Consider the following 13,378-nt stretch of genomic DNA (forward strand, 5'->3'; position numbering starts at 1 on the left):
CTATTTGACATCATCCGGGACAGTGCCGCAATAGCTGTGGAGGTACCTACACTGATCTCCGTCTGCTGCTCCGATTTCCGGTAGTTAACAACCGTAACCTCAGTCTTGTGGTGAACCAGCTCCAGTTTCTTGGACCGCATCCACGCCTCCACAACCTTGATCGAGTGGTTGGTAGTCAACTTTACCTCCTCGATCGTTTCACCGTAGACTTCGAGCGTAATGTCGTCGGCAAATCCGACAATCTCCATTCCCACTGGGTACTCTAACCTCAACACCTCATCGTACATGACATTCCATAACACCGGACCCAGGATGGAACCTTGCGGGACTCCTGAGGTTATGTGGAAGCACTTCCGACCCACCTCCGTGTCGTAAACTAGTACACGATTCTGAAAGTAGCTTTCGTGAATCTTGTACAGGTACCCCGGTATCATCGGCAATACCAGACTAGCTGGCGCTATTAAACGCATTCCTTACATCCAGAGTCACTACCGCACAGAAGCGAATTCCTCTCCTCTTAGGCTCGAGTGCTTTCTCGGCGTTTTTTGTAACCGACCAGATACGGTGCACCTCCCATTCCAGAAGCCGTTTTGGTTGCTCGAAAGACCATTTTCGCCCTCGGTGAACCTCAACATTCTATTGAGGATAATCTTTTCGAGCACCTTCCCCGCCGTGTCAATCAAGCATATTGGTCTATATGCCGACAGGTCTCCGGGTGGTTTCCCCGCCTTTGGCAATAGTACCAGGCTCTGCCTCTTCCAAGCTTCTGCGAGAACTCCCTCGTCCAGGCATTTCTGCATAGCAGACCTAAACATCTCGGGAGCCTCTGCAATAGCTACTTTTAAGGCCAAGTTCGGAACTCCGTCCGGACCTGTAAGTGTAGAATTAAGGACGATCAATGTAGACTGGTGCCTATGTCATCTGACGTTCCTCGAGCCATCGGAGGTTTGTTTCAGGTGTCTGGGAACAGGACACAAGTCATGGGACTGCAAAGGCCCTGACAGGAGCAAACTGTGTAGGAGATGCGGCTCTGAATAAGACACAAGGCTGCACGAGACCACCCATTTATCTGATCTGTACATACTGGGAAATCTACGAACAACAGGCATTCAACGGGTGGTCCAAGGTGCACGGCCTTCATGAAAGCCGCAGTGAACAAATCACAGTGTAGGTAACGCAGCTGAACCTGAATCACTGTAACTGCTTTGTCAGGCGGTTTCTGAGTGGGGGACGAATATCGCCATCATAGCTGACCAATACCGAGTACCCGCTGGCAATGGCAATTGGTTTGCGGATGGGTCCAGAAAAATGGAGGCGATATGGACGATGGGTAATTACCCGTCCAGGAGTTGGTGTCTGCTATCTATGGGGGATTCGTGGACGCCAAAGTAAACGGGGTCTTCTTCTGTAGCTGTTATGCATGCGCCTCCGCGGTGGCCGATCGAGCAGTTCACGCAAATGCTGGACCGCTTAACGACCGTGCTAACAGGGCGAAGGCCGGTGGTAATAGCGGGTGACTTTAATGCCAGGGCCGTGGAATGGGGAAGCCGTTTCACGAACCAGCGGGATCAGATCCTGCTAGAGACACATTCAGTCGGAACGGTGCGGAGTCGATTAATGACGTTACGTTGTAGTGTGAAGTAGTTCAAACTGGTGAGTAGACGATAGCTACACTTAGAGCGACCACCTGGCGGTTCGCTACAGTATCGCTACAACAACAGACAGCTGGTAGAGGAAGAGGCGGCTAGGCCAAGGCCAAGCCCTCGCAGGTGGATGACATCATATTTCGACGAAGGGGTATTTAGGGAGGCGCTCCGCCGTGAGCGAAACCTATTTGGTTTAGACGGCAACGAGCTGGTAGTGGTGCTCTAGCGTGCGTGCGATGCGACCATGCCTAGGCGAGTCCACCCTAGAAATGGGAGGCCATTTGTGCTTACTGGTGGACCAACTTTATTGCGGACCTGCGCCGCGCTTGCCTACGGGCTAGGCGGTGGATGTAGCGAGCACGATCTGACGAAAAGCGGAACAAACGGCGGGTGGTGTTTGTCACTGCAAAAGTCGCGCTGAAGATCGAGATAAGGGCAAGCAAAAAGGCCTGCTTTGCGGGTCTCTGTCATAGTGCCAATGCGAATCCGTGAAGTGATGCCTACAGGATCGTGATGAGCAAGCCGAGAGGTGTAATGGCTCCTACAGAGCAATCTCCAGAGATGTTGGAGGGAATCATCTAGGGGCTTTTTATGCGTCATGTTCCTAGTCCTTGGGCTCCTTCCGTAAGACGATCGGGGGCTGGGGCTGGCGATGAGGAGAGGGTCACCGATGTAGAACTTGCGGGTATAGCAAAGTCTCTTAGCATAGGTAAGGCCCCAGGTCCGGACGGAGTTCCGAACCTGGCCTGAAAAGTAGCTATTGCAGAGGCTTCCGAGATGTTCAGGTCTGCCATGCAGAAATGCCTGGATGAGGGAGTTTTCTCAGAAACCTGGAAGAGGCAGAACACGGTTCTATTGCCAAAGGCGGGGAAACCACCCGGGGACTCGTCGGCATAATGTCGGTGCTCGAAAAGATCACCCTCAATAGAAGTTGAGGCTTACCGAGGGTGTAAATGGTCCTTCGTGTAGAGACAGTATGGCTTCCGGAAGGGGTGATCGACCGTAGACGCTTTCCTGTCGGTTTAAAATCCGTCGGGAAAGCACTCGTGCGTAAGAGGAGAGGGATTCGCTACTGTGCAGTAGTGACCCTGGATATAAGGAATGCGTTTAATAGCTCTAGTTGGCCAGCTATTGCCGACGCACTCTTGCGTCTTGCGTCTGGGATATCCGGGTACCTGTACAAGATTGTCGGAAGTTACTTCCAGAATCGAGTACTAGTTGAGGTAAGAGTTCCCGGTGGGAGTGAAGATTGTCGGCTTTGCTGACGGCATTACGCTCGAGGTCTATGAGCTACTGCAAACATTTTACAAGTAGTAGCACTTCACCCATAAACAACTCCATTACGCAGTCTTTCTCCTACTAGCCATACAGAATGCCCCATTGAGCCAACTCTGTTACCAGATTGTTGCGTCTGCTACGTATGCGAAACGCAATAACTCAGCAGCAAAATTGTTTCATTAGGGATCGTTTAGTCCGGCAAAAAGTAACAATTTGTAATCAAGACCACGGGCAGACCCAGCTCGATCGGCCTGAACCTACCTCATCTTCTATCGTGATTTTACGGGATAATGTTGGTTGGCGCTAAAAAGGCAACAATCCATTGGCGGGCGTCCAATCTACAACCACTTGCAAGCAGCATCAGCAGCCACTAGCCAGCATTATTAGCTCTCATCATCACCGCGCCGCCGGAATGATGATGGATGTGGCAAATTATAGGCGGTGCTGTGGCACGCGTACTTCATTCAACCATCATCTGGACAGGACGGAGCAGCATCAAGTCGTCGTCGTCCATCGAAGAGATTCGCTTAAGCGAACGCGCGAGTTAATGTAACTATTTCAAATTCCTAAAACGCATTGCTGAAATGACCTGTCGACACCATGCTGTGGCGGCGTTTATCCATCCACACGCGTGGCCCCCCAAGCGGAGGCCGAACTGCGAGCTGCCCTTCAGCATCCCAAAGGAGGACGACGACAACTGCGGCAGAGTGACCAAGTCGGGCCGGTCCGTCCGTCCGTAATGGCATTTAATTGTTTAAGCACTCAATCAGCAGTGTGTGTGTCGAAAGTTTGAGACCATGGTAATAGCATTTTAAGCGCACTTTTGCCTGTTACTAACTGTGAAAATCTTTGTTACTTGGGAGATACGATTATTTGCGAGACCATCGGTGAAGACGTCAGTACTTTGGCTTGGATTCGTCTTTCCAACTTTTGCCAATGCACAGTGGAAAAAGTTTCACCATTCCAATCCATAAGAGAATCTTCATGTAATGAATTCAACCCTCCTTGTGCATTAGGGTCATTTTTGACCCAAACCTAAATTTTTGAAATAGTGCACTATATCTTGAAGTAGATACAGTGCAAGTCAATTTCCTAATTCTGTACTGTTATGACTATGTAAACTAAAAGTCGTGTTGCATCGATTTTTCCTACTGTGCATTGCACGCTGATTGACGCGGTTGTCGAAGATTAGTCACATTCCGATCTCCACTGACTGAGATGATGACCACCGTCTCAATCCTCTTTCCACGGTATAGTAGTGCTGGCCGACCGACCGACCGACCGTCATTTAGCCAATGTGCCATCTACAATTTACGAACTTTGAGATTTATTTACGACTTCATTGAAGTTCTCGACTCTGGCTAATATCGCGTGGGGCGCACCTCATCAGCACACTGCCACCTAGGTACCTACCTACTTGGTAGAGAAATTATTTGATGACCTGTCCTGACGGATGATGACCGGCATGACAGGGTGACGGACAGAGCAGGAACGGCCAACAAGTCGATCATTTTGCCTGACAACTGTACGGCATGATATAAATCATTTCCAAGGCTGGTCGGTCAGTGCATGGGGAAGGTGCCGTTACCTGAAGCTAATTACCAATCGAACAGCTTCACTGCATCCGATTATCGAAGGGGTTGGAATTACTTTGTTGCGCACATTTATAAAACTGCTTTTGTTGGGAATCTACCGATTTAAAACTTTTTAGGTTCTTCAAAATTTGTAGAATGATCGGTTTTGATGCCGAGTATTTTTATTTACTCGTGCATTATTTTGCTCTGATTTTTATTTGGTTAATGTCTACAAATCATTCATAAGAAATTATAGCTGAAATCTTTTGGAAACTACGAACTTTTTTGAAGACTAACCTTGAATTTCCTGGTTCCTGTATGCATCCCTTTTAAATTATCTTCCAATACTATTCGCTGGAGGAATTCATCCACAAATTCTTGAAATAATAATAAAAAAACATCAGGTAATCCTTGAGAAGTTCTTGGGTACATCCCTGAAAAGATGTTTAAAGGATTGCTGAAATTTCCGTAGGAACTCCTGAATGTATTTTTTGAAGAGAACATGAGTGGAATTTCTGAAGAAATCACTTGAGGAATACTCGGAGCAATTCCATGAAGACTTCCTAGATAAATTCCTGGAGAAAACCTGGATGAACCCCTGGTCCAATTCCTACAGGAATGCCTGGAGGAAGCCCTGTAGAATCTCAGGACGAATTCCCGGCGAATTTCTCGGAGGAAGCTCTTGTAGAATTTTTGAAAGTATTAATTATTGGAGGAATACCTGAAGAAATTTCTGAAGGGATTTCTGGAAGAGATCTCATGAGGAAATCCTGGATAAATTTCTGGAGTATTCCTTGGAGGAATCCTTGGAGAAATCCCTGGAGGAATTCCTGAAGCAATTCCTAGGAAAATCTCTAGCGAGAATCCTAGAGGAATGCCTGGAGAAAATTCTGAACAAATTCCGGGCCAATATTCTTGAATAAGAACCAGCCGTAATTCCTGGAACATTTCTTGGGTGAATTGTTGGAGTAATCCCCGGAAAAACTCCTGAAGAAATCTCGAGAGGAATTCTGGGAGGAATTGCTGGAGAAATTCCAGGAGGGTTTCTTGGAAGAACCCTTGGAGGAATTTCTGGAGGATTCCCTGGAGAAATTTCTGGGAATATCCCTGGAGATATTCGTGGAGGAATCCCTGGAGGAATGCCTGAAGCAATTCCTGGAGGAATCTCTGGAGGAATGTCTGGAGGAATCCCTGAAAAATTCCTGAAAATATTCCTGAAGAATTTGATGGAAGAATTTTTGAAGAAATACCTAGAGGATTTTCTGGAGAAATTCCTGAAAGAATTGCTGTTATAATTTCTGAAGGATGTCCAGGAGCAATTCCTGGAGAAGTTCCTGGAGAAATTCCTGGATAAAATCCTGGAGGACTTCCTAGAGATATTCCTGTGGGAATTACTTGAGGAATCTCTAGAGGAAATCTTGAAAAAAAAAATATTGGATAAATTTCTAGAGGAATCTCCAGAGGAATTCTGGGAGATTTCTATTTCTATTATTTTTCTATTTCTGAAAAAAAAATCCCTTGATAAATTCTCGAAGGAGTTCCTGAAAGAATCCCTGGGAGAATCCTTGATGAAATTTTTGGAGAAAGTCCTGGAGGAATATCTGGAGGAATACCTGGAGAAATCCCTGAAAAAATCCTGAAGTTATTCCTGGAGAATTTCCAGGAAGAGTTTCTGAAGGTATTCCTAGAGGATTTCCTGGGTGAATCCTTGGAGGAACTTCTGGAGGATTTCGTGGAGGAATCTTCGGAGGATTTCCTGGAGTAATCCTTTTAAAAATCTCTGGAGAAATTTCTGGAGGAATCCCTGAAGCTATTCTTGATGGAATCTCAGAAAAAAATCCTGGAAAAATACCTGGAGGAATCACTAGAGAAATTGCTGACATAATTTCTGAAGGATTTCCAGGAGCAATTCCTGGAGAAATATTTAAATGAATTCCTATGGAAATCCCTGGAGTTATTCCTGGAGAAGTTTCTGGAGAAATTCCTTGATAAAATCCTGGAGGAATGCCTGGTGGAATTCCTAGAGGTATTCCTGTGGGAATTGCTGAAGAAATTCTTGATGGGATTTCTGGTGAAATCTCTAGAAGAATTCTTCAAAGAATAACTGGATGAATTTCTAGAGGAATCTCCAAGGGAATTTGATAAATTCCTGAAGGTATTCCTGTAGAATTTCCTAAAAGAATTTCCTGGGGGAATACTTACGGGAACTTCTGGATGATTCCCTGGAGGAATCTTCGAAGGATTTTCTGGAGGAATCCCTGGAAAAAAAAATCGTGAATCCCTGAAGCAATTCTTGAAGGAATTTCAGGAGAAATTTCTGGAAAAATGCCCGGAGGAATCCCTGAAAAATTCCTGAGGACATTCGTGGAGAATTTCCTGAAAAAAAAATATGAAAAATCCTCAGAAAAAAAAAACCCTGGAGAAATTGCTGACATAATTTCTGAAGCATGTCCAGTAGCAATTCCTGGATCAATAATCCTTAAAGGAATTTCTGGATGTAATCTTGGAGGAATGCCTGGAGGAATACCTGGAGGTTTTCCTTTGGGAATTGCTGGAGGAATCCTTGAAGGAATTCCTAGAGGAATTATTGAAGGAATTCCTGGAGGAATCGCTGGAGGAATTCTTACAACAATTACTGGATAAATTTCTGGAGAAATCTCGAAACCCTGGGAGACATTTTTGAAAAAAATCCCCTGAGTAATTTCTGGAAAAAATCCTCGAAGGAAGAATCGAAGGAGAAATCCCTGGAAGAATGCTAGGAAAATTTCTTCGAAGGATGCCTTGGAGAATTCCAGACGGAACTCTGGGTTTTCCTGAAGTAATTCCTGGAGAAATCTTTAGAGGAGTTCCTGTACAAGCCTCTGGAAAAAATCTTTGGAGAAATCCCTAGAAGAATTCCTGGATAAATTTCTGTAGGAATTTCTGGTGGTATTCTTGGAACAATCCTATAAGCAATTACTGGAGGAATCTCTGGAGAGTGCCTGAAGGAATAGGCCATGAAGGAATGCATTGAGGAAACTCTGGAGGATTTCTTGGATGAATATCTGAAAAAAAAAATGTTGGAATTATTAGAGGGGTCCATGGAGGATATCCTAGAGGAATGCCTGTAGGAATTCCTGAAGGAATCTGCCAGAGGAATCCCTGGAAAAAATCCTAAAGGAATTCCTGAAAAAAAAAATCGAGGATAAATTTCTTAAGGAATTCGTAGAGGAATATCAGGAAGAATTCCAAAAGAAATCGCAGATGGAATTTTAGTAGAAATTCTGGAGGAATCCTTAGAAGAGTTACTGAAGAAACTCCAGAAGGAACCCTGGAAGCAATTTCAAGAGGAATTCCTGAGGGAATCCCTCTGCAATACTGAAGTAATTCCTGGAAGAAATCCTTAAAGTATACAAGGAAGAATTCCTGAGAAGAGTTCCTGGGAGAATCCTTTAAGGAATTTTTAAATCAACTTGTTCCAGAAAGAATCACAGAAGCAATTCCAGAGTTAAGCCCCGCAAAAATTCTTAGAGGAATCCCTGGACGATATCCTAGAGGATCATTAGCGGAGCCAGCTTTTTCTTTTTTCTTACTCACTCTCCCAAACATGCAAGCGAAAGAGCGAGATGAAAGAGGGGGCAAGCTGCCTCCTCTTCCATCTTTCTCTTTCTCGTGTACGTTTAGGAGAGTGAGTAAGAAGAAAGAAAATGCTGGTTCCGCCAATGTAGAGGATACTCTCCTGGAGAAGTCTCTAGAAGAATTCCTGGAGAAACTCTTGAGGTATTTCTGAAGGAATCCCTGGATGAATTTTTAGGGGATTCCCTGCAGCAATTCCCAAAGGAATAATTCCTGAAGGAATCTCCGAAGAAATTCTTGGAAGAATCCCTTGAGAAATACCTGAAGGAACTCAGAAAGAATTCCTGAGGAAATTGCCGATGGAATCCTTAGAGAAATCCTGAAGGAATTCTAGACAGAGTTCGTGAAGGAACTCCTTGAGGAATCGCTGTAGCAGTTCCTGAAGGAATCCCTGCAGCAGTACTTGAATTCCGGAATCAGTCCAATGAGGAATTCCTTAGGAAAACCCAGGAAAGCTTAAGCTTTCTTAACAAATTCCAGGAAGAATTTCTGAAGGAAAAAAATATGAATGTCTACAATAATTTTTGGACGAATTATTGTTGGAATCTTTGAATGGACTCCCTAAACAATGTTTTGAACAATATTTTAGGGAACTCCTGCATTAATTTTTAGCTAATCTCTGGTAAAATTTTCTGTAAGGATTTCTGAACGATATTGCTGCTAAAATACCTCGAATTATTCCAGAGCAATCTTTAGTGGAATTCTTGAAGGAATACATGTAGGTGATATCTTTACTGGTTTCCGAGATACATATTTGAAAAAAAAAAAATCATATTTCGGTATCCAACCCAAAAAAAAAACCTGTTAACATTTGAGCGGAGCTAAACTCGTTTGAATATAAGATGTTGAAGAGAAAATAGAGCCTCTTAAGGGAAAAATGCAAAAAAAAAGATGTTTTGAGTTTGAAAATTTGACCAGAACATCATGGCGTCATATAGAACTAAATGTGAAGGGGGGCCATCGAACTTTTTGACATGTGTTTTCCATACAAGCTTGAGCCACCCTATCTCACAGGTATTCCGATAGGAGTTTCTTCAGCGATTGCTCCAGGAGTTCCTTGAGATATTCTTTCAGATGGATTCAAGGATGCCTCCAGAAAATTAATCAGGAATTTCTCCAGAAGATCCTTCACGAAATCTTACAGGAGGTCCTTAAGATGCTAGTCAAGGAGTTCCTCCAGGGCGTGCTTCAGAAGTTCCTTCAGGAATTTCTACAGAAGTTTCAGAGTGATTCATCCAGGCGACGTTCATCAGGTGACTAGCACCGGAAAATCAACAAGAGAAGAATGCGAACCGATACCAATGGCGACGACCACAGCGACGAAAAGGGACTTGCGATTGGAAGCTCGGTACGTGGAACTGCAGATCTCTCAACTTCATCGGGAGCACCCGCATACTCGCCGATATACTGAAGGACCGCGGGTTCGGAATCGTAGCGCTGCAGGAGGTGTGTTGGACAGGATCTATGGTGCGAACGTTTAGAGGTAATCATACCATCTACCAGAGTTGCGGCAACACACGTGAGCTGGGAACAGCTTTTATAGTGATGGGCGACATGCAGAGGCGCGTGATCGGTTGGTGGCCGATCGACGAAAGAATGTGCAGGTTGAGGATCAAGGGCCGATTCTTCAACATTAGCATAATAAACGTGCACAGCCCTCACTCCGGAAGCACTGATGATGACAAAGACGCATTTTACGCGCAGCTCGAACGCGAGTACGACCGCTGCCCAAACCACGACGTCAAGATCATCATAGGGGATCTAAACGCTCAGGTAGGCCAGGAGGAGGAATTCAGACCGACGATTGGAAAGTTCAGCGCCCACCAGCTGACGAACGAAAATGGCCTACGCCTCATCGATTTCGCCGCCTCCAAGAACATGGCCATTCGTAGCACCTTTTTCCAACACAGCCTCCCTTATCGTTACACCTGGAGATCACCCCAGCAGACGGAATCTCAAATCGACCACGTTCTGATTGACGGACGGCACTTCTCCGACATTATCGACGTCAGGACCTATCGTGGCGCTAATATTGACTCCGATCACTACCTGGTGATGGTTAAACTGCGCCCAAAACTCTCCGTTATAAACAACGTACATTACCGGTGGCCGCCCCGGTACGATCTAGAGCGACTGAAGCAACCGGATGTCGCCACCGCATACGCGCAGAATCTCGAGGCAGCGTTGCCGGACGAGGGTGTGCTCGATGTGGCCCCTCTAGAGGACTGCTGGAGTACAGTGAAAGCAGCCATCAACAACGCAGCCGAGAGCACTATCGGGTACGTAGCACGGAGTCGACGAAACGATTGGTTCGACGAGGAGTGCAGAGCGGTTCTGGAGGAGAAGGATGCAGCGCGGGCGGTAATGCTGCAGCATGGAACCCGACAGAATGTGGAGCGATACAGACAGAAGCGGAAGCAGCAGACCCGTCTCTTCCGGGAGAAAAAGCGCCGCCTGGAAGAAGCGGAGTGCGAGGAAATGGAACTGCTGTGCCGTTCACAGGAAACACGCAAGTTCTACCAGAAGCTCAACGCATCCCGCAAAGGCTACGTGCCGCAAGCCGAAATCTGCAGGGATAAAAACGGGAGCCTCCTGACGGACAAACGTGAGGTGATCGAAAGGTGGAAGCAGCACTTCGACGAGCACCTGAATGGCGAAGAGAATGTAGGCACGGAGGACCAAGGCAGCGGAGGAAATGACTATGTTGGTGCAGCAGAGGACGGGAACGAACCAACTCCCACGCTGAGGGAAGTTAAGGATGCCATCCACCAGCTCAAAAACAACAAAGCGGCTGGTAAGGACGGTATCGCAGCGGAACTCATCAAGATGGGCCCGGAAAAGTTGGCCACCTGTCTGCACCAGTTAGTAGTCAAGATCTGGGAAACCGAACAGCTACCGGAGGAGTGGAAGGAAGGGATAATCTGTCCCATCCACAAGAAAGGCGACAAGTTAATGTGTGAGAACTTTCGAGCGATCACCATTTTGAATGCCGCCTACAAAGTGCTATCCCAGATCATCTTCCGTCGTCTTTCACCTAAAGTAAATGAGTTCGTGGGAAGTTACCAAGCCGGTTTCATCGACGGCCGGTCGACAACGGACCAGATCTTCACCGTACGGCAAATCCTCCAGAAATGCCGTGAATACCAGGTCCCAACGCATCACCTGTTCATCGACTTCAAAGCGGCATACGACAGTATCGACCGCACAGAGCTATGGAAAATTATGGACGAGAACAGCTTTCCCGGGAAGCTGACTAGACTGATAAGAGCAACGATGGACGGTGTGCAGAACAGCGTAAGGATTTCGGGTGAACTATCCAGTTCATTCGAATCTCGACGGGGACTACGACAAGGTGATGGACTTTCCTGCCTACTATTCAACATCGCCCTGGAAGGTGTTATGCGACGAGCCGGGCTCAACAGCCGGGGTACGATCTTCACGAAATCCAGCCAATTTATATGTTTTGCGGATGACATGGATATTATTGCTAGGACATTTGGAACGGTGGCAGAACAGTACACCCGCCTGAAACGTGAAGCAGCAAAGGTCGGACTGGTGGTGAATGCGGCTAAGACAAAGTACATGCTGGTAGGTGGGACTGAGCGAGACAGGACAAGCCTTGGCAGCAATGTTACGATAGACGGGGACACTTTCGAGGTGGTAGAAGAATTCGTCTACCTCGGTTCCTTGCTAACGGCTGACAATAACGTAAGCCGTGAAATACGAAGGCGCATCATCAGTGGAAGTCGTGCCTATTATGGGCTCCAGAAGAAACTGCGGTCAAAAAAGATTCACCCCCGCACCAAATGTACCATGTACAAGACGTTAATAAGACCGGTGGTTCTCTACGGGCACGAGACGTGGACGATGCTCGAGGAGGACATACAAGCACTTGGAGTTTTCGAGCGACGCGTGCTAAGGACGATCTTCGGCGGCGTGCAGGAGAACGGTGTGTGGCGGAGAAGGATGAACCACGAGCTCGCTGCACTTTATGGCGAACCCAGCATCCAGAAGGTAGCCAAAGCCGGAAGGATACGGTGGGCAGGGCATGTTGCAAGAATGCCGGACAACAACCCTGCAAAGTTGGTGTTTGCTAACCATCCGGTTGGTACAAGAAGGCGTGGAGCGCAGAGAGCACGATGGGCGGACCAGGTGGAGCGTGATCTGGCGAGTGTTGGGCGTGACCGACGTTGGAGAGCTGCAGCTGCAAATCGAGTATTATGGCGGCAAATTGTTGATTCAGTATTATCATGAATTTGATGTTAACTAAATAAATGAAAATGAACGTTCATCAGGTATTCTCATAAAAGTTCCCTCAGAAATTAGTCTCGGAGTTTCTTCCAGGAGTTCCGTCAGGAATTCCTTAAGAATTCCAATCAGAGATTTCTCCTGCCATTCCTTCAGGGATCTCTCTAGGAGTTCTTTCAGGGATCGCTGCAAGAGTTACTTCTGGGATCTCACCAGAAGTTCCATCTAGGGTTCGTACAAGAGTTGCTCCTCGGAATTTCTCCAAGGAACCCCCTAGGGTTTTCTCCAGAGATATCTTCTGGAATTCCAAGAGTTCCTTCAGTAATTTCTGCAGGAGTTCCTTTAATGATTTTTGCCCGGAATTCTTCCATCCTCGGTCATGCTCCACCTGATCCGCCCATCGTGCTCTCTGCGCTCCACACCTTCTTGTGCCAACCGGATCTGTCGCGAACACCAACTTTGCAGAGTTGTGGTCCGGCATTCTTGCAACATGCCCTGCCCACCGTATCCTTGGGTTCCTTGGGTGTTGGGTTCACCGTAGAGTGCAGCGAGCTCGAGGTTCATTCTTCTCCACCACACACCATTCTCCTGCACGCCACCGAAGTTCGTCCTTAGCGTGCGTCACTCGAAAACTCCGAGTGCTTGCAGGTCCTCCTCGAGCATCGTTCATGTCTCGTGTCCTTAGAGAACCACCGGTCTTATTAGCGTCTTGGACATGGTACATTTGGTGCGTGGGTGAATTTTTTTTGACCGCAGTTTCTTCTGGAGTCCGTAGTAGGAACGACTTCCACTGATGATGCGCCTTTGTATTTTACGGCTCACGTTATTGTCAGCCGTTAGCAAGGAACCGAGGTAGATGAATTCTTCTACCACCTCGAAAATATCCCCGTCTATCGTAACATTGCTGCCAAGGTTTGTCCTGTTTCGCTCAGTCCCACCTACCAGCATGTACTTTGTCTTAGCCGCATTCACCACCAGTCCGACCTTTGCTGCTTCACGTTTCAGGCGGGTGTACAA

This window comes from Aedes albopictus, chromosome 3 (assembly GCF_035046485.1).
Source record: "Aedes albopictus strain Foshan chromosome 3, AalbF5, whole genome shotgun sequence".
Lineage (NCBI taxonomy): Eukaryota > Metazoa > Arthropoda > Insecta > Diptera > Culicidae > Aedes > Aedes albopictus.